The sequence below is a fragment of the Mandrillus leucophaeus genome, unplaced genomic scaffold (assembly GCF_000951045.1).
Source record: "Mandrillus leucophaeus isolate KB7577 unplaced genomic scaffold, Mleu.le_1.0 Scaffold180, whole genome shotgun sequence".
In the NCBI taxonomy this organism is placed as follows: Eukaryota; Metazoa; Chordata; class Mammalia; order Primates; family Cercopithecidae; genus Mandrillus; species Mandrillus leucophaeus.
Window position 1 is genome coordinate 530812 of NW_012101810.1, and position 22018 is coordinate 552829.

General features: G+C 52.1%; 1 protein-coding gene and 1 pseudogene across 1 annotated transcript in view; one reads left to right on the forward strand and one right to left on the reverse strand.

Annotated features, from left to right (window-relative positions):
- The window catches only part of ELFN1 (extracellular leucine-rich repeat and fibronectin type III domain containing 1), a 60957-nt gene extending 39341 nt beyond the window's left edge, over window positions 1-21616 (reverse strand). The window contains exon 1 of the mRNA XM_011977543.1: window positions 21585-21616. The gene's annotated coding sequence lies outside the window, so the exon portion shown is untranslated. The remainder of the gene's footprint in view (window positions 1-21584) is intronic.
- LOC105537875 lies at window positions 17-16874 on the forward strand (annotated as a pseudogene).
- Window positions 21617-22018: the final 402 nt, after the last annotated feature.

Below are 22018 nucleotides of genomic sequence, written 5' to 3' on the forward strand. Positions count from 1 at the left end.
AGGAGGGTGAGGAGGGATGGAGCACAGCCTCCTGCAGCCGTCTCAGCTGCTGGAAGACCCCATCTGCCGGAGCCACCAGCTGTTGGTCACACATGTGTCGGACTGCAGGTACGTCACAACTCAAGAACAAATCGTAGAGGCTGGGGACTTCCTGACACACAGAGCAGGCTGACACATGGAGCCACGCGCCAGCCGGGACAGAGGGGAGAGGAGCCAACAGCAGATGCAAGATGTGAGCTGAACTGCAGAGCGAGGGAGTTGCCAGACCTGGGGTCACTGCAACCAATTCCAGCTCTAGTCACTTGGCGGTGGCCCAGGTGTTTGGGGCAAAGGTGGGGCCCACTTCTGGGGCCACAGTCCCAGAGGTTCTGGGGCCACTGGGTCCATGGGAACCTTCCAGGCACATTGCATCCAACATCCCTACATGAGGTGAAGGCAGATGAAACAACAGGCTGGACTGATTAGGTAGAGACCCTGGCTCCATCCCTAGCAGGGCCCTCTCCCTGGCACCTCCCACCCCAGCTGCCTGGGAGTAGAGGATGCCAAGTGCCAGGCCAGGCCAATGATCGAGAAGGAAACTAAGTCAGGAGGCAGAAGCCTCAGGTGCAAGCCCAGCTCTGTGCTGGTCTGCTGAGCAAGAGACCTTGGGCTGGTCAGTGAACTATGCTACCCACAGGTCAGGTCATTCATCCACCCACTGGATCAATCCCAGGAAGTTCTGCATGCCCAGCCCTGGTGCTGAGGATTCTCCAGGCCTCATCTCATTTCACCAGCATACTTGCTTCCTTCACCATGAGGAGGTACCTGATTCCCATTCTGCAGATAGGGAAACTGAGGCTGAGAAGGGAAGTCATCCTGCCAGGGACGCACAGCTGGGGTGTGGTGCAGAGCCTAGCCCCATGAATGACGCCTTTGCACCTGGAGGGCAGAAGGGGAAGCACTGTGGGGTACTGGTGGGGTGCAGGGACCAGAGGAGGTGGTGTCTGCAGGACAAAGAGGGGTTCTGGGTGCAAAGGGCTTGGCAAGGTTGGTGTGGAGGCAGGGGGCTGACGCTGGGCTCTGCTGCACCTGTGCCCCTGGAGGCTGAGGGAACCTCAGGAGGCCCTGGCAGGGGTCAGGAGGGGCCCCCTGGTCTGTCTGCCTGTGCCCCGCTCCCACAGCTCCAGAGCTGGAGCGAGTGCTAGAAGGCAAGCGGGAACCTGTCGCTGGCGGAAGTGTGTGTGTGCAAATAGATGAGTGAGTGGCATGTAATTACCTAAAATTGTGGGTTAGAAGCGGATGTAAATAACCAAAAAATACGTGGGGAAGTGGGGGGATGCTCTTCAGTTAGAGATAATTACTTAACCACTAATTGAAATAATAATGGTGTGTATTTGAATATGCTAATGAGGCTGAACCTGTGTGGGAAAAGGTAACTGAAATAACATAGTGGGAGGCTTCCAGGCCCACACCTGCTCTGCCCCAGGCCTTTGCCCCGTAAGCCCCCCTGCCGTCTACCCAGCCCATGCCCACTTTCTTTGCTTGGTCCTGCCCAAGGCCCCTCCCAGGGCACCCATCAGCCCCAGGGTTGCCCCTGCTTGCCACGCTGGGAGGGCAGATGCTGCGATGCAGGGCATTTGTCCACCAGCCTCCCACAACGCCCCAGGGGAGAGGCAGGAATGTATGCTTGCGGAGTGCCTACTGTATACCTAGCCCAGCTCTGCAACGCACTCCGTATTACAGACTAGGAGACAGACGTATGCGGCCAGCCCATAGTCACGTGGAGGGGTCCAGCCAGGACGCGGATTTCCAGCTGCTCTCGGACTTTCCAGCAAAGCTATCCAAAGGCGGAACACCCAGGCATCACGGAATCACCGTGTCACTGCGAGCAGAGGCCCAGACTCCGTGGGAGTGGGCTCTGTGTGTTCTCACACGCGTGTGCTGGGCACGGTGTGCACGTCAGGGCACCTGCCCTGGAGCGTTTCACTCTCCATTAGCGTCACAAGCAGACTGTGAGTGTACACACACACACACGTATGCACGTGCACACATAGGTACACGGGTTGCACATGTGTGCACATACACATGAACTCACACATGCATGCACGCACAGAGGCATGCACACTCACGTGCACAGGCACACCCATCGCTCTCCATAAAGGCTCACTCAGACACATGCAGGCCCAGGCATCCAACGCACCCCCTCGGGCACGGCCTGAGCTTTAACCCAACATCCAACCTGGCATCTGCCAACACATGGCACCTGCGGGGCTGGACACAAGATGGGGTGCAGGGGCCCACTCATCTACCCTGTAGAAGCCAGCCAGGCCTGGAGGGTGGTCTCTCTGGGGCTGTGTGCTTTACAGGAGTGAAGGTGATTAGACAACCTCACAGTGGCCCTTGCATTGCTGCTAGAAATCCACGCTTCTGAACAGCCAGCATCGATCAGGGATTCCTGGGGTTGCTGGTGATCTGACACGCAGCAGTTGCTGGCCCAGGGGCTGCACTGGGAAGGCAGGGGGCATGCCCAGATTTGCATGTCGTGGAGATTCAGGGTGGTGTGGGTGGCAGCAGTGCAAGGTGGGACTTGGAAGATGTGGAGCTGCTGGGTTTTTTGTTTGTTTGTTGTTTTTTTTTTTTGAGATGGAGTCTCACTCTGTTGCCCAGGCTGGAGTGCAATGGTGCGATCTTGGCTCACTGCAACCTCCGCCTCCCGGGTTCAAGCAATTCTCTGCCTCAGCCTCCCGAGTAGCTAGGATCACAGGCACCCGCCACCACGCCTGGCTAATTTTTGTAGTTTTAGTAGAGACGGGGTTTCACCATCTTGGCCAGGCTGGTCTTGAACTCCTGACCTCGTGATCCATCCGCCTCAGTCTCCCAAAGTGCTGGGATTACAGGCGTGAGCCACCGCACCTGGCCAGCTGCTGGGTTTTGAAGAAGTGGTGGCTCTTGCCCTTGTATGTGGTCCGTGGTGGCTCGGAGGAGGAACCCAGAGGGAGGCTAGGCTGGCAGCTGAACGACACCACCACGGCCATGACCTTGACAAACCCCTGAAATGCTGTGCCTCACTTTCCCTCACTGTAGAACAAGGATGATCGTGACAGATGGTCACGATCCCTTCATCAGGGTGCAGGCTCACAGCTCAATCTTGTCTGGAACTGCAGGCTGGGGAGCCTCAGAGACCACTGAGCTGGAGGGGTCAAAGCTAAGAACCCACCCTGGAAAATACACAGGCAGTTTCGCCTGTGATATTCGGGGGCTCATCAGACCTCCCCGAGGATCATCCCGGGACGCTGAGACCCTACTTTACAGAAGGGCAACGAATCTGTGCAGGATGTTGTGGACGGGAAACCAAGGCCCAAAGACATCCACTAAATTGCCATGAGCCAGAAAGGGCAGGGGCCCAGAGGGACAGCAGCCCCCAGAGACTAGGGTAAACTGAGGCTCCGAGGGGCCGATCACACAGGTGCACAGTGAGGCTGTGAGGCCTCCCTTCTGAGGTGCCCACTGTGTGCTGTCGGAAGAGGGGCCCAGCGGTGCCCTCGGGCGGCTGCCAAGTTGGACTCAGTCTCCTGGCACCCGGGCGGCTGGGGGGAGCTCCTCCTCCTCCTTCCAGGACGAGGAACAACTCATCAACTTGCAAATGTCCGGGTGAGAGGGTTGGAAAAATGAAGGCGCCCAAACTTGACATTTGCATTTCAAACACTTATATCAGCAAAACAAATAACAGTAATTATACCATTTGCATATTTTGTGCATGATTGTTTAGCGAGGTGGGGAGGAGGGGCGCCTGCTGATGCCAGCAGCCTAGCCTCCCGCACAGCTGTGCCGCCCCGCCCAGGGTCCCTGCTGCCCTGCACCTCCATCCTGCCCACCCCGGGCCCTGTGGATGTGACGTGCAGCCCTCGGGCTGCTTCTTCCTGCGGGCTCTGCCCTCTGGCCACTGGGTGTCCCTCTGTTCTCTAATACGCCCTTCCCCAGCAGCAGGTCCCCACCTCTGCCCTCTGCACTTGCTGTGCCCCCCACCTGGGAGCCTCTTGCAGACCCACCCAGGCTGGCTCCTCCATTCAGGGCCCATCCTCACTGTCCCCGCCTCCACATTCTGATGGGGACACCCACGGCTGCCCTCTCTCTAGCCGGGAGCTCCATGAGGCTCCAAGCTGACCTTGAGCCCTGGTGGACAGGACTGACCCTTGGTGTGGGGCCTGCCCAGCCCACACCCCAGCATATGGCAGGCCCTCAGCAGGCAGGGGACGTTCACACTCAAGTCCCTGCCCCCCACTGGGCACCGGGCACCTAGCTGGGGAGGAGTGCCCAGGCCTGGCACTGACCTCGCAGGGGTGACGTGATGTGGGGTCTCAGGGTGAGGGAGATGGGACTCAAAAGCAAGGGCAGTGGGTGATCTGACTGCGTACCCCAGGTCACACTCAGGACCCCAAGCTGACCCCCACCTAGTACTGCTGTGGGTGGAGCCTCCTGGGGTGGGGAGGAGCCGAGACCCAATGACCCACATGGCTCTGTGGGTATCACCATGTGTTTACGGAGGGTCTGGCTATGTGTGAGCACATGTGCACATGCATGTGTGAGTGTGCATGAGCGTATGCACGAGTGTGTGTGTATACATGTGTGCGTGTGTGCAAGTGTGTGCATGCATGCACGTGTGCACATGTGCATGTGTACACATGTGTGCATGTGCATGCATGCATGTTCAAGTGTGCATACATGTGTGTGTGCGTGCATGCACGTGTGCATGTGTGCACGCATGTGTGCTTGTGTGTATGTGTGTGCTTGTGTGTGTGTATTGTAGGTTCTCCAGGCAATGCTGGTCTTTTTGTCTGGGTCAGGACTAACAGACTGGGTCTCTGGGTGCCCACTCCCCACAGCCCAGTTTTGGGGTGATGAGGGGGACAGTATGGCCTCCATCAGCGCTGAGAAAGGGAGGTGGTCCCACCCACCAGCCCACTCACAGCTGGCAGGGTCCCCCACCCAGAGACCACCACGCCTGGCTGCAGGCTACCTTCTCCCGAGCGGCAGCCATAACAAGAACACCAGCGATTGTGCACCTGTCACAAACGCCAGGCCCTCCCATGGGCTGACTTGCAGAATCATCCCCCAGCCCCACGAGGAGGTGGAAACTCCAGCTTTATTACCCCCGTTTTCAGATGGGGAAACTGAGGCACACCGCAGTGACGCCTCTTGCTCAAGGTCACACAAAAGAGCTAGGATTTGTACTGACCCCACCCGGCCACTTGCTTTTTGCAAGACAAACCCCCCGGCGAACACAGTCCCGGTGACGGCCCTTACAGGACAGGTGTCATCCGTACCCACATTTCACAGACCGGGAAACCAAGTCTCAAACACATGCAGAGGCCTCCCCAGGGTTACACTGGATGTGGCTAAACTCGGCCGAGAGTTCTTCGCTTTGGACTGAAACTCAGGCAGAGGCTGCGAGTAGGACTGTCCCCGTGGTAATTAGGGCTCCACAATCAATCCCAGCGCGCAAGATGCCACCTCCCTGCTTCCTTTAATCTCCCCTGCTCAGCTCAGCACCGACAGAGGAAGCCGAGCCCAGAGACTTGGAAGTGCAAATGAGGCTCCATCCCCTGGTAAACTGCAAGCAGCAATTAACTCCTCACTTCACACCCCACAGCCCCACAAATTCCAGACGGGGTAAACAGTTAAATATGAAATATTAAGCCATAAAAAAGCTGGAAGAAAACAGAATTCAATACTTATCAGTTCTCAGGAGGGAGAGAGGCTTTCCAAGCTCAGAAGGAAGAGAATAAATTTTAAAAGAAAAAGGAGGCAGATGTGACCAAATAAAAATAAGAAAAAGGAACATAAAAAGTAACCCAAATTAAAAGCTATATGGCAGAGAGGGAAAGATATTTGTGGCGAATGTGACAAATAAATGATAACTATCTTCATTATGTAAAGAACTCATTCGAATTGATTAGGGAAACATCAACAACATATAAATAAATAGGTAAAGGAACAAACACAAAACAGAAAATACAGGTGCTTACAAAACATATGGCCCAATGCCCAACCTCCCGTATAATCAGGGAAATGCAAACTTTTAGAAAATGCAATGAGACACCATGGACCCATCAAAGGAGACGTGATCTAAAAAAACAAAAACACTGAACTAAAATAAATCCCAGTGCACTGCAGTGCTGGCATGGTTATGGTGAAATTGGCACAATTCTTTTGGAAAGTCATTTGGCAATACAGATCAAACACTCTTAACATGTGCGTAACTTACAGCACATCACACCATGGTGCAGCTGTAACTTATTGCAATCATGAGCAACACAAGGACGCTTGCTGCCACCACTTTGATTCAGTACGGTGCTAGTAGTTGCAGCCATTGCAATAAGGCAAGAAAAGGAAACAAAAATTATAAGATTCGGAAAGAAAGAAATGAAGCTCTAGCTATCCACAGACAATGTGATTATGTACATAAAAAGTCCAAAAGAATGTATACGTTACCAACATTAATACAATATTAGCATAAAATTCATATACAAATATATATTGAATTTCTATACATCTGTAATGAATAGAAAATGAACATTTATGAAACGTCAACACTTTTCAAATTAATTTATACATTCAAGGCAATCTCAATCAAAAATCACAGTCCATTTTTGTTTTTTGTGGAACTTGACAAGCTAACTCTAAAATGTATATGGAAGAAAAAAAGGCCAAGAATGCTGCTAAATAAAAAGAACAAGGGTGGAGGGAGGGAGGGTCTTCTTTTTTTTTTTTTTTTGAGACGGAGTCTCGCTCTGTCGCCCGGGCTAGAGCGCAGTGGCGCGATCTCAGCTCACTGCAAGCTCCATGTCCTGGGTTCATGCCATTCTCCTACCTCAGCCTCCTGAGTACCTGGGACTACAGGCGCCCACCACCACGCCAGGCTACTTTTTTGTATTTTTAGTAGAGACGGGGTTTCACTGTGTTAGCCAGGATGGCCTCGATCTCCTGATCTCGTGATCCGCCTGCCTTGGCCTCCCAAAGTGCTGGGATTACAGGCGTGAGCCACCGCGCCTGGCCGAGGGAGGGTCTTTTTCTATCAGGTAATGATAGTTGATTATAAAGCTATGGTGATTGAGATATTGTTATAAGATTAGACACATAAGTGCACGGAACAAACAGAAAATCCAGAAACTGACCCATGAGACAGCCCTTAATAGGGGAGGCATAACTTTTTAATAACTTGAATATATGTGGGAAAAAGTGAAACTGAATACCTGCTTTACATCACATATAAAGTCAACTCCAGGCTGATTACAGACCTAAACGGGAAAAGAAGAACTATACATTTTGATAGATAAAGTAGAAAAAAGATAAAATATGTATATATAATACAAATATATATTTGTGGATTGAGGTAGGGTCTCACTCTGTTTCACAGGCTGGAATGCAGTGACATAATCACAGCTCACCACAGCCTCGAGCTTCTCAGCCTCAGGTGATCCTCCCATCCCAGTCTCCCAGGTAGCTAGGACTATAGGCATGCACATTCATGCCCCACTAATTTTTTTTTTTTTTTTTTAGAGAAGGGGTCTTGTTATGTTGCCCAGGCTGGTCTTGAACTCCTGGGCTCAAGCAGTCCTCCCACCTCGGCCTCCCAAAGTGCTGGGATTACAAGCATGAGCCACTACACCCAGCCAGAAAAATATATTGATGATCAAGAGACAGGGAAGAATTTCTTCCCACTCATGCAAGAATATATTGACAAATATTACTACATAAAAATAAAGAATTTCTGCTCGTAAAAATATACTATGAAAATCTAGCCTGGACAACATAATAAGACACTGTGTCTACAAAATTTGTTTAAAAAATTACCCAGGCATGATGGAGTGTGCCTGTAGTCCCAGCTACTCTGGAGGCTGAGGTGGGAGGATCACTTGAGCAAGGGAGGTCAAGGGTGCAGTGAACCATGATCCCACCACTGCACTCCAGCCTAGGCAACAGGTCAACACTCTGTCTCTAAAATATGCATGCACATGCACAATTATACACACACGTGCACACACACCATACACACACATATACACACACATACACGTGTGCACACGCACGCACACACAATCATACACACCATACACGCACACACACACATCATAAACACATGCACACACCCACGCACACATGCACAGACACACATACACATGCACACACACGTGTGCACACACGCACATAGCATACACACACATACATGCACACACATACACACACGCACACACACATACATCATACAAAGTATTAAAACACAAGCTACACAATAGCTATCTTCCGAGAGACTGTGATCTCATTTGGAATCTATAAACACCTCTTACAAATTAATAAGGAAAACCAACACTCAGTCATAAAATGAGCAGAGATCTTGAAAAGGCATTTCACAAATGAGGACATCCACACGGCCAAAAACCCCGTGCTCAACTTCATTACTCATCAGGGAAATTCAAATGAAAGCTTGGTAAGATACCGGGACACACCCACCAGACGGGGAGGCTTCAAGCATCTCATCAGATCTGGCTCTGGGGAAGGAGGATGTGGAGCAACAGCAACTCTCGCCCGCTGTCCTGAGGGTGCAAAGCCTCACCACTGCTCTGGGAAAGAGCTGGCGTGAAGCTGTGCATACCTGAGACCGGCGACTGTTCTCTGGGGTATAAACCTCGGGGAGGGTCCTGCATGTGTGAAGCAGGAGATACGCAAGGGAGCTCACCACAGTCCCAAACTGGAACTGACCCCTGATCCCCTCTTAGGACAGAACACTCTTCAGTGACGAGAATGAACCAGCACCAAGCACAACGAACGGGTATGTCTCCCCCGATAGTGCTGACCAGAAGAACGAGGTCAGAAGGGAAGAAGTATGCAAAGATTTCATTTACGGGAAGTTCAGAAGCGGGCAAACCCAGAATCAATTGTCCAGGAATGCTGGTTGCTACGATCAGGAATGACAGAGAGCTGGGATCGGGACAGAACGTGCCAGAAGTCTCTGAGGGCCGCCAGCGTTCTAGGTCTTCACCCCATCTGTGGTTACACAGATGCATTCACACAAGGTTCACACGGCGGTTATTCCTTCCCTGGCTCAGACGGGACTTTCGCACCCTGCTGTATAGACGGTTTGTTCCAACTCACAGTCTACACCACCACAGGGCTGTGAGGGGATGGCGTGCCTTTCACCCAGCAGCCCCACTCCTGAGAACCTACCATAAGGAGAGAATCCCAGAGAGAAAACCAGGTACAGCGAAAGATTTCCATTGCTGCTTGATAGAAAAGGAAAAAAAATGGAAAATGGAAACCACCAAAGTTTTCAATAACAGGACAATGATGAGGCCGGGCGCACTGGCTCACGCCTGTAATCCCAGCACTTTGGGAGGCCGAGGCGGGTGGATCACCTTAGGACAGGAGTTTGAGACCAGCCTGCCCAACATGGCGAAACCCCGTCTCTACTAAAAATACAAAAACCAGCGGGGTGTGGTGGTGGGCGCTTGTAATCCCACCTACTTGGGAGGCTGAGGCAGGAGAATCACTTGAACTTGGGAGGCAGAGGTTGCAGTGAACTGAGATGGTGCCACAGCACTCCAGCCTGGTCCACAGAGTGAGACTCCATCTCCAAAAAAAAAAAAAAAAAAAAAAAAAAAAGAGGAGAATGACTAAATCAATTAAAGCACACGCTTATTATTGACTGTGGTTATTTATTTATTTATGATGGAGTCCGGCTCTGTGAACCAGGCTGGAGTGCAATGGTGTGATATCAGTTCACTGCAGCCTCCGTCTCCTGGGTTCAAGTGATTCTCCTGCCTCAGCCCCTGAGTAGCTGGAATGACAGGCACACACCACCACACCCAGCTAATTTTTGTATTTTTAGTAGAGACAGGGTTTCACCACATTGGACAGGCTGGTCTTGAACTCCTAACCTCAGGTGATCTGCCCGCCTCAGCCTCCCAAAGTGCTGGGATTACAGGCATGAGCCACCGCACCCGGCCAGCATCGTCATTTTAATAATGTTAATGAATATTTTGCAACTCGGAAATTTGGGGGTTTTATTGTTTTATTTTTTTGAGATGGAGTCTTGCTCTGTTGCCCAGGCTAGACTGCAGTGGCGCAATCACGGCTCACTGCAACCTGGACCTCCTAGAGCTCAGGTGATCCTCCCACCTCAGCCTCCTGAGTAGTTGGGCCCACAGGTATGTGTCACTACACCCAGCTAATGAAAAAAAAAATTTTTTAGAGACAGGGTCTCATTATGTTGCCCAGGCTTGTTTAAAACTCCTGGGCTCAAGTGATCTGCCCACCTCGGCCTCCCAAAGTGCTGGGATTACAGGTGTGAGCCACTGCACCTGGCTGCAACTTGGAAACTGCTGGAGATCAGTGAACGATCAGACTCAACAAGTCCATTCTCAAGATGGACAGAGATACCAACATGTCTCTACAAAACACATGTGGTGTGAAGTCCATCACTGCTCACGGTATCCATGATAGTCCAAACTAGAAACAACCCGAAAGGCCATCAGCAGAGAAGGGATACATCAACTGAGGTACAGCCTTACGTGGGAATACTATACAGCAGTGAAGAGGAAGGAACCGCCATTACATCTAACAAGGATGAATGAATTTCACAGGTGCCATATACAGAAGTGCCCAGACACAATGTGCATATACAGGATGGTTCATTTATACAACATGCAAACATAGGCAAAATTCAGCTATGCTGGAAGGAACTAGGTAGTGTTTACCCTAAGATGGGGGAGAGGTGACCTGGAGAGAACATCAGGAGACTTTTGGGGCTGCGGGGGCTGGTTTCGTCCTGTTTCTTGATTGAGGTGCTTGTGAAAATTCATTAAGCTGTGCACAGTGAGAATTTGTGAACTTTTCTCTATGTAACTTACATGGCAAATTTTTAAGTTTCTTTTAAGACTGATATCAACCCTGAAACAAACGCCAATCCTCAAAAGAAGAAGACAAGGAGAAACTCTAAAATGCGGACAAGCTTCTCTTGCATGGTGCAACCAGAACTTACATCTCCTGTTTTCAGCATTTTCCTAGTTTTCTTTAGTGTATACACATGTATATTGCTTTTGAAATTAAAGAGAGAAATAATATGCTATTACATATATTTAGATGCCAGGCCCCCAGAAAAGGATTCATGTTTAATTAGGACTTTGTGTTTCAGGATGGCACAATGTTTTATATGTTGTAAAAAAAAATCTCATTGCGGCTGCTAACGGTGGCCGGGCCCCCTCGCCCCATCTTCTCACTGTTGTGGCCCAACCATTCTTCACCCGACAGGAAGCTGATGTGCTAATTTGCTTAGCAAAGTCAGAGCGAGCGCTGAGGGTGCAACGCAGGAAAAGAAAATTGCCACAAAAGGGAGGCAGGAATATTCTGAAGGCATTAACCTGATGAATTGTATGTAAGAGCTGTAAATTTGATAAGTGCTTATTAGAAGTAGAAAATGAGGCTTGAAATTTGCTTGTTTGCCTGAAATGAAGGCTGAGGTTCCCTTGGAATCTAATTGGCTAAAAAGTTGGCGAGATGTTCAAATGTAGGCATCATATGAAAAAAAGACAGCTAGAGAGATGCAGAAGGCCAGGAGAGATGGTAACTGTTGTGTCAGGCACATTTGGAAATATTTATTAGAAACGGGAAAGAAAGTCCGACGTCTTCTCCAAGCCCGCTGCCTTAGTCAGCACCCGCCCCTCAGCCAGCCGGCTCTGTGGGAAGCCCAGGCCTGGCCCCAGCCCCACTGCCCTGTCTGTCTCTCCTTTCTTCCCACACCTGGAGGCTGAGGTGGGAAGATCACTTGAAGTCAGGAGTTCAAGGCTGCTGTGAGCCATGATTGTACCACTGCACTCCAGCCTGGGTGACAGAGAGAGACCCTGTCTCTCAAATAAATTTCAATTAAATAATTTTTAAAAATCTGCTCAGGTGACACATGCCTTGATGTGTTCATGGGCAGGCAGCCTCGATCCTGGTGAAAAACAGAGACAAAATCCCGGAAGGAGGAAGGGTGGGGACAGGAGGTGGAGACCGCCCTAGAGAGGGGCCTGAGATCACACAGGAGTTGTTGCAAATTTGGCAAATACCAATTTTTCCAATTGTACCCGTGTGCGTGGATGAGACGATAGGCTCAGAGGTCCCAAGGCCAGTGGGAAGCTGGGAACACAGACCCTAAACATGTGCCACACAGCAGGCTGGCCTCGGCTGTGCAGGGACCTGGCAGGCAGGGTCAACCCCAGCGGTCAGTTCCACCCCATGGAGTGGGGAGTGCAGGCCCCAGGGTGCTCCCAGTACCAGCTCCTCCCAGCACCGGCTCCTCCAGCAGCCCAGATACCCCCATGGAGGAGGAGGGGGCAGGCTCACGATTGTTCCTCTCCAAGTCCCACACTCTGTGGCAGCCGAGCAGGGGTCTCAGGCCCTCTGCATGTCTGTGGATGGGAATGCAGGCGTGAGACCCTCCCCCTTCCCCTCTAGACCTGGCCTCTCTCCTGCCTGGAAGGGTGGGGGCTCCTCTCTGCCCTGCCTGGGGAGGGGCGACTTGCCATCCTCATCTCCAGCACTGCCTCTAGGCTGTCCCACCCCTGCTGGGAAGCCCAGATCAAAGAGGGCAGCGGCTTCTCCAAGGTCTCAAAGCCAGTGAGGGGCGTTGGGCCTTGGACCCCAGCCTGGCCGAGTCACCTCCTCCGAGAAGCCTCCCAGCCTGCCCCACCGAAAGGGGCTGACCAGTCCCTGCTAATGCACTGCTCACGGTCATCTCCTGTGGCCCCTGTTGTTTTCCTAATGCCTTGCTTCACTCGAGTCACCCCACCGGACCCTCAGCTCCTTACGGGCAGTGCCGTGGGCTGAAGTGTGCCCAGCATCCCTGGGATGAAGCTCTGACCCCAGGCTGACGAGAGGAGGTGGCGGGGTCTCTGGGAGGTGATCGGGGTTAGCTGAGGTCATGAGGATGGGGCCCGTGACAGGATTCAAGCCTTTACAAGGAAGGATGCCAGGCTGGGCGCCATGGCTCACACCTGTAATCTCAACACTTTGGGAAGCTGAGGCAGGAGGACTAATTGAGCCAGGAGTTCAAGACCAGCCTGGGCAACATAGCGAGACTCCATTTCCACAGAAAAAAGTTTTAAACAATAATTAGCGTGTGGGTGTGGTGGCACACACCTGTGGTCCCAGCTACTCTGGAACCTGAGGTGGGAGGATGGCTTGTGCCCAGGAGGCGGAGGCTGCAGTGAGCTGTGATGGGGTCACTGCACTCCAGCCTACGTGACAGAGGGAGACCATCTCCGGGGAAAAAAAAAGAAAGAAAGAAAGAAGAAAGACACCAGGGCATTTGCGTGCTCTCTCTCTCCCTGTCTCTCTTTCCCTCTCTCCCGGTCTCTCTTTCCCTCCCTCTCTTTCTCTCTCCTTCTCTCTCCCTCTGTCTCTCTCTCTCTCTCTCCCTCTCTCCCCCTCTTTCTCTCTCTCTCCCTCTGTCTCTTTCTTTCTCTCTCTCTCTCTCACACACACACACACTCTCTCTCTGCCTTGGGAGGACACGGTGAGAAGGTGGCCGTCTGCAAACCAGGACACTGACCCTCCTAGAACCAACCCCGCTGGCACCTGATCCCAGACTTTCAGTCTTGGGGGCGGGGAGATAATGCATGCTGCTATCTAGACCCCAGTGTCCAGGTTTTGTTGTGAGAGCCAGGGCCGACAAAAGCAGGCAGGAGTCATGTCTGCCCTGCTCACTGCTGTGCCCCCACATCTAAACCAACCTGGGGCTCGGCATACAATAGGCATTTAATAAATGCACACTCCAGGAGGAAAGAGACTTTGGTAACCTAAGGGCCTGGCGGGCCCAACAAGATTTGCTGAGTAAATGTTTGTGAACAAATGAAAGGGAGTCAGTGAAACCAAATCAGCACGGTTTTTTTTTGGTTTTCTTTTCTTTTTGAGACAGAGTCTCACTCTGTCACCCAGGCTGGAGTGCAGTGGCACGATCTCAGATCACTGCAACCTCCACTTTCCGGGTTCAAACAATTCTCCCCGCCTCAGCCTCCCAAGTAGCTGGGATTACAGGTGTCTGCCACAACGCCCAGTGAATTTTTGTATTTTTTAGTAGAGACAGGGCTTCTCCATGTTGGCCAGGCTGGTCTTGAACTCCTGACCTCAGGTCATCCACCCGCCTCAGCCTCTCAAAGTGCTGGGATTACAGGCATGAGCCACCGTGCCCGGCTGCACGGTTTTCAAAGTGGGGCTCATGAGCTTGGGGGGCTGAGTCTGCTCCCGCCTCCCAGCGAGACTCGCCCAGGCCTGTGCCAATAGTCCCGCTCCTGCCCTTTCGGGAGGGCTGTCGACGCGGACACCTGAGCCCTGAGCCGCAGCCCTGGAGGAGGAGGACGCAGCTGGTGCTGGGAAGGGCTGGGAGGCCGGTCACACATTCCCGGCACACTACTACTCCCTGGGGTTCTCAGGCAGGAGCGGGATCCTGGTGGCTTTCCTGGTGGAGGGACCGAACCCTCACAGCCCCAGCGGGCTGTGATGAGCTCCAGAGCCATGGGGCAGGTCGCCATGTGCCTGTCGGCCACGTGTGCTGCCTGGCACAGCCACGTGCGTCCGGAGACGTCTGCAGTGTAACTCAAAGTGAGGGGGATGGGCACATGTGCACGACGCCCAACGCCCCTCTGCAGCACTCAACAGGGAGGGCAGGGAGCTGGAATGTGTCCCAGCCGGGCACAGGGCTGCTGCTGGCAGCCAAGGTCAGGGAGACTCTCAGAGTCCCCCACTTCTGTCAAACAGACAATTTCTTTAGTTCTGGAATTAAACTATTAATAGCAGTGAAGATCAAGAAACTCAAGTGCAGGGCAGCTGACAGGTGGTCTCAAATGCACCCTGGGGGATGTGCAGCCAGCAGCTCTCAGAGCCAGTCTAAGTTTGGCAAAGGGCCGCTGTGTGGGCCAGGCATGGTGACAGTGACGTTTTGGTGTCAGGGCCTCCCGTCTCATACCCTCGCTCCTACAAGGGCCTCCGCACCTGGACAGGTGGGTGTCTGGGTGCTGGGGGAGTTGACTGCTTCAAGGAGGTGGTTTCCTGTCTCAGGGAGGCGGGGGGCACCCCTGGGATCTGCTACTAGGGGCATAAGCCCCGGCCCATTGACTGACTGATGGACCAGAGCTCTATCTTTCTAGCAGGCCTGGGAGAAGCCAGGAATCCCCTCCTGGAGCCTCGCCCCACTCCTCCCTCCAGCCATCCTCCTCCAGCTCTTTGTGACATCACTGCCGTTGCCATGGGAACCCTGCCAACTGAGCGGATGACTTCACAGGAGGATGGGAGGCGCGGGGCTGGGCCGGCCTGGGTCTTGCAGCAAAGGTCTTTGATAACCAGCAAAATGGCAAAGGGAGGCAGGAAAACCGCCAGCAGGGAGGCCAGTGTGGGTTTAAGGCAACAGCATTCCCCAGCCCTGCCCAGCACCGGCCTTCCAAGCCTGGGACCTGGGGCTCCCTGCCTCCTTCCACATGGAGGTGGGCATGGTGGAGTGTGAGGGGCCTGAGTCTGCCCAGGTTGGCTGGGGACCCCCGGCTGGAGCTGCTTCAAATCTCGGTTTCTCTTTCTAGGAAGTGAGACCAGGAGACAGGGGGCTCCCTGCCGAGTCTGTGGCCCTGAGGGCTGTTCAGCTCTAAACGTGGGCACATGGACAGACCAGAGAGGGCTGTATTGCTCCAATCACCCTGTAGGAATCACAGCCCAGACGGGGGCTTCCCGAGCGCTGCCCACCTGGCCGGCAAGCAGGGGGAGGTGGCACGGGCTGGGGAGGAAGAAGCACTCTCACTCCTGCTGGAGCCTCTGTCCAGGAACCCCGATTGGCCCAGCCATCCCTGGGGAGCCCCATCCCGTGTGCCCTGCACCCCGTGTCCATCAGCACCGATCTGGGTCTCCCAGACACCTGCTCTGGGGTTGCCATGGGGACGAGCAGGAGGGGTGAGTGTGGCACGCACAGCTGTCCGTGGACACACAGAGGGCATGCACGCATGTGTCCGTGCTCACCTCCATGTGTTCACATGGCCTGGGCACCGCCAGAGGTGTTCACACAGCGGTGTACACGGACCCCCCTGCAGGTTTGCACACGCCCAACAAGGCTACGTCCACAGGCGTGTGTGTGTTCTCACACCAGGAAGTGGGTCACCCCCCACACCACACACCATACACTCTGTCCCTGGAGCACACACCTGCCTGGGCGCACCAGGCAGTCTAAGTCCATGTCACCTATGTGTACACGTATGTGCACACACCTGCCCAGGCACACCAGTGTGTGTACATGCCTGCCCAGGCACACTGGGCAGTCCGAGTCCATGTCACCTACGTGTACACGGCTGCCCAGGCTCTTGGAAACGGGCACTTTCTGAGGCTGCCCCGATGGGCATTTCCTTCCCCAGCCAGTACATCCTGTCTTCCTAACCCCATGTCTGCTGGACTCTGAAGGTGTCCACATGGCCATGAACGTCTCCAGGGCCTGCACTGCCCACCACCAGGACCCTAGCAGAACCCAGCATCTGGTCACTAGGGGTCTGCGTGGGCAGTCACTTCCTGGGGGCCTACACCCCTCAAGGAGGGTGAAGGATGGGCCGGCCCAGCTGGGGCTGAATCCTCACAGCCTTGTTCACAGGGAGAGGCTGACCTGTGCCCATTTTACAGACAACAAAACTAAGGCTGAGAGAGTAACAGCCCAGCCAGCACACAGCACAGCGTGGTGCAGGCCCAGGCCAGTCTTGTGAGGTCTCTGCCATTCCCTGCAGGGTACACAGAAAGAGGCAAAAGCTGAGGTGGCCCCCACTGGGCGTTCTTTCACTTTCTCTCCTGTGATTCCACAGTCCTTAGACCTGGGATTTAAGAAAATGTCCCTAGTTTCCAATGAAGGAAATATTAATAGATGCTCAGAGACATAAGGTAACTGACCCTAGGTCACAGAGCAGAGTCAGGGAGCTGGTGAGGTTGAGGGGAGGGAGCCCCAGGAGGGCCTCAAGAATCTCCCTCCCTACTCCACTCAGCCAGGGGCAGGTGCAGCCGGCAGGTGGACCACTGGCCCCAGGCATGCGCTGTCTATGCCTCTGCAACTAGCGTACATGACGAAGGCAATTTTCCACGTTTAAAGTGCCACAGCAGTGCCCGCCTCTGCTGATCAGCCCCGATCTTTCTTGGCTGTCTCTTCCCCAGCTCCATGCAGAGGCACCCCCAATTCAAGCTCCCTAAGTTCCCAGCCCCACTCCTCTCCACTCTGCCTGTCGCAAGGCCCTCCCGGCCCAGACTTGGGAGAGAGGTGCACCCTACACTGCCGTGAGCCCCGAGTGCACCTGGATGGCCAGAGGGAGCAGCCCTCAGCCCAGGCTCCACCACGCAGCCCAGTCCGTCCCTGCAGCCACTATCGGTACTCACAGAACCCTCTGGCAATCCGGCCTTGGTAGGGTAGGCCAGACAGATCTGTGCAGTTTACAACCAGCTTCTGTTTCTAAAAATAGAAGTGCTACTTGGCACACAGACCACAGTGAAAGTGGAGAAACTGAGGCCCAGCGGCAAAAAGTGTCTTGTCCAAGGTCACGGAGGCAGGAAATAGCAGATGCCAGGAGGGTCATGACACTCAGAGCCGAAAGGAGTCCCTTGTGCCCGGCACTCCTCCGCCCACCAGCCACCGTGGCCATCCTGGGCACGTGAGCACCGCTGCGCCAGTCCAGCCTGGAGCCTGGTACTGCCGGCCTTGGCAGGCAGACATTGCTGGTCAGGAATGCAGAATCGGCCTTTAAATACCTCAGCGATTTCATGCCCTGGCATCTCCCTCTTCCCCACACCGCCCGAGGCGCCGCTGAGGCCTAATGGGCTGTGAAGGTCCATTTTTCAAAGTTAAACATTTCCTGGGCTCCCTGGCCCAGCCCTTAGACACAGCCTGGCAATGTCCCGGGTGTGGGGTTGAGACAGCTGCACAGGGAGGCCGTGGTCCACGCAAATCTCCACGACGCCTTCGGCTCTCATTGGCCACCGATGCCAACAGAGACCTACCTGGTGGCCAGCTTGTGGGACGCAGAGCCGGCAATGGGTCAGGCCTGGGCTGTGGGAGCGGTGGGTCAGGCCTAGGCCCCTGAAGCTGGGAATTCCAGCCTAACACAGCCTTTAGAGGTGTCGATTTTAACCCCCTGCCCATTTTACAGATGAAGAAACTGAAGGAGGGCCGTAAGTCCTCTGACATCAGGGACCACAGAGCTTACCCAACCAAATCTCTCAGGGTCCAGCCCAGGGCCTAATGTCTAGTGCTGAAAACAGGTGGTGCTCAATTAATGCTTGTTGCCAGGAGTAGCACCCAAGGCTGCAGAGCAGGAGGTGGCAGCCTTGGGTGGAGACCCCAGAGCCCTGATTCCCAGACCCCCTGCATCGGCCTCCGAGGGTACAAACAGGCCTCCTGTCTGCTGGGATCACTGCTGGCATCCCAGAGGCCCCTGGCTCCTGGTTTAGACCCCGCTGTCTGCAGATGTGAAGCAGTGGAGAGGGAAGCCTGGATCAGGACTTAGGCAGGGCCAGGTTTGGGTCCCAGCTCTGCCACTCTCTGACTCCCCAGGCTTGGACACGCCACTTCTGGGGGCCTCAGTGTCTCCATTTGTCATTTGGTGACATTAGTCTCTTTACCTGGGGGACTTCTACACTCCCACTTCTTCCAAGCTCCTGTCCATACTGACATTGCCTTTTTCCAGTCCCTGTAGGTCTCTGTATCCATCATCCATTCATTCATTATCTACTTCCATCATCATTAATCTACATCCTCCCTCATTCAGGCATCCGTTCATCCATTCATCATCCATCTATCCTTCAAACATCCACCCACCTACCCACCAATCCATCCATTCATCCATCCATCCAGCTCTCCACCCACCCACTCACCCATCCACCCATCCATTCATCCTTCATCCATCCATTCACTCATTCATCCATCCATCCGTTCATCCACCCACCTGTCCATTCATCCATTCACACACCCACCCATCCATTTATTCATCATCCATATGTCCTCCTAGCATCCACTCATCCATTCATCCATCCATCCACCCACCTCTCCACCCATCCACTCATCCATTCATCCATCCATTCATCCATCTATCCACCCATCCATCCACCCACCTATCCATTCATCCATTCACACTCATCTATCCATCTATCTATCATCCATATATCTGTCTAGCATCCACCCACCAATCCATCCATTTATCCATCCACCTAACCACCCACCCACTCACCCATCTACCTATCCATCCATCCATTCATCCTTCATCCATCCATTCACCCATTCATCCATTCATTCATCCACCCATCTAGCCACTCACCTATCCGTTCATCCACTCACCCACCCACCCATCCATCCATTCATCATCTATATATCCTTCTAGCATCCACCCACCAAGCCATTCATTTATCCATCCACCTATCCACTCACCCACTCACCCATCTACCCATCCACCCATTCATCTTTCTTCCATCCATTCACCCATCATCTATTCATCCATTCACCTATTCATCCATTCACCCACCCATCCATCCACTCACCTACGCATCCATCCACCCATCCATCCACTTGCTCACCCACCCACCTGCCCATCCATCCACCCATGCATCCATCCATTCATCACCCACCCATCAGTCCATCCATCTATACATCCATCCACCCCTCCATCTGATGATGCATATATCAAGAAGGCAATGTGCCAGTTCTGTGCCAGGGCTAGAGTCCCAATCCCCAATTCCTAACCTAACACCCTCTCCAGGATTCCAGGTGTCCAGAGGGCTCAAGGGGTTCCCATTCTGTCACTGCATTGGCTCAGATCCCTGACTGCTTGGGGAAGAGCTCCTGTTACCACTCTAAGTCTCATGGAGACAACCAAAAGCTAAAGAACCAGAGGACTCCCTGTTGGCCCTGCTTCAGGACGGTGTGAATCTGGGCAAGACACTCATCTCAGTGTAGCACTCGCCACCTGTAATGGGCACATGACTGCAGAGGCTTCAAACTGGGCCACACCAGAGAAGTTGGCTGGCTCAGGGCGCTGTAAATGGATAATGTTGTTAGAAGATTCAACAACATGATTAAAAATAAGGAGACAGGATATGCTTTTCCCTTGCCACCAATTCCACAGCATCTCAAGGGTCTGTAGTGCACCAGCCCCAGCCCCCAGCGAAGGTGGAACCAGGCCTGCCCAGCTGAGCCCTCTGCAGATCCCAGGGGAACAGGGTCAGTCTGCAATCCCAGAAATGTATTCATGGTTCCTTAGCAACCAGTGGCTTGGGGACTGAGCCGGGAATCTGTGTTCCTCCCAGCGTCTCACCTCATCTTTTGTTCCCCTCACTTATCCAGCTGAGCTCTCAGCCCTCAGACACATTAGATGACTGGAATAGTGACTACATGCCTGTGCAATGCTGAAATTATACTTCCACACTCACAGAAGCACACACATGCATGAGCATGCACACATGTATACACACTACATACAGTATGCTAAGTAGAGAGACCCAGGTTAAGAAATAATATCACTACTCAATTATAGAAAAGAACAAACTATTGATAAGCATCACAACTTGAATGAATCACCAGGAAATTTTGTGGGGGAAAAAATGTAATCCCAAAATGCTACATACTGTGTGATTCCATTTACTCAGCAGACTGACAGTCCCTGACTTATGGTGTTTTGATTTATAATTCTTTTTTTTTACTTTATAATGGGTTTATTGGGGTACTAAATGCATTTTTGACATGATATTGTTGACTTATGATGTGTTTATCAGGATGTAACTCTATCATAAATTGAGGAGCATTTGTACTTGAAAAGACAAATTATAGAAATGGAGAACAGATTAGTGGTTACCAGAGGTCAGAGATGGAATAGGGGTGAGGAAAGGGGGTGTGGCTATAAAAGGGTAAAAAGAGGAATACTTGTGGGATGGGACTTTTCTGTATCTGAACTGTATCACTGTCAATATCCTGGTTGTGACACTGTACTGTAGTTTTGCAAGATGTTGCCACTGGGGGAAACTGGATAAAGGCTACATGGGATCTCTCTGTATTATTCTCACAATTGCAAGGGACTGTACAATTGTCTCAAACTAGAAATTTTAATTTTAAGGAAATAAAATAACATTATTGAAAATGGATGGTATTTTTCAATGAAAGGGGTAAAATCAACTGGATTAGTATACCTGGGAAGAACTGACACTTGATCCTTACACCTCACACCATAGATAAAAAATTAATTACAGGTGGATTAAAAGTCTAAATGTCAAGTGTAAAACAATAAATCTCCTAGAGAGCATCTCCAAGAACTTAAGGTGAGAAAAGATTTCTTTATAAGCTAACAGAAAGTGCTAATCATGGAGGAGAACTTGAGTAACATTAAAATGAAGAACTTCTCATTAAAATACATGATTGAAAGAGTGAAATGGCAAGCCATGGAATGAGAGAAGATATTTGCAACATATATAATCAAAAAATTAAGAATTACTAGATTATAAATAAAGAATTCCTACAAATGTATAAGATAAAGAAAGCAACTCAATAGAAAAATGGGGCCAGGTGCAGTGGCTCACACCTGTAATCCCAGCACTTTGAGAGACCAAGGTAGGAGGATCACTTAAGTCCAGGAATTTGAGACCAGTCTGGGCAACATAGGGAGACTCTGTCTCTACAAAAAAAAAAAAATTAGCCAGGCATGGTGGCATGTGCCTGTAGTCCCAGCTATGTGGGATGCTGAGGTGGGAGGATTACTTGAGCCAGAAAGTTTGAGACCAGTCTGAGCAACATAGTGAGATCCTGTCTCTATAAAAAAAAAAACAAATAAAAGAAAAAAGACAAATATGACTTTTAAACAGATAGGTCACAAAAAAATAACATACAAATATCCAAATGGCCAATAAACTTATGAAAAGGTGTTCACTAGTAATGCTAAAATTTAAAAGGACTGACAACATCAAGTGTTTGCAAAGGCTTTTAAAAATTGTTTTAGATTTAATATTTGGACCTTTA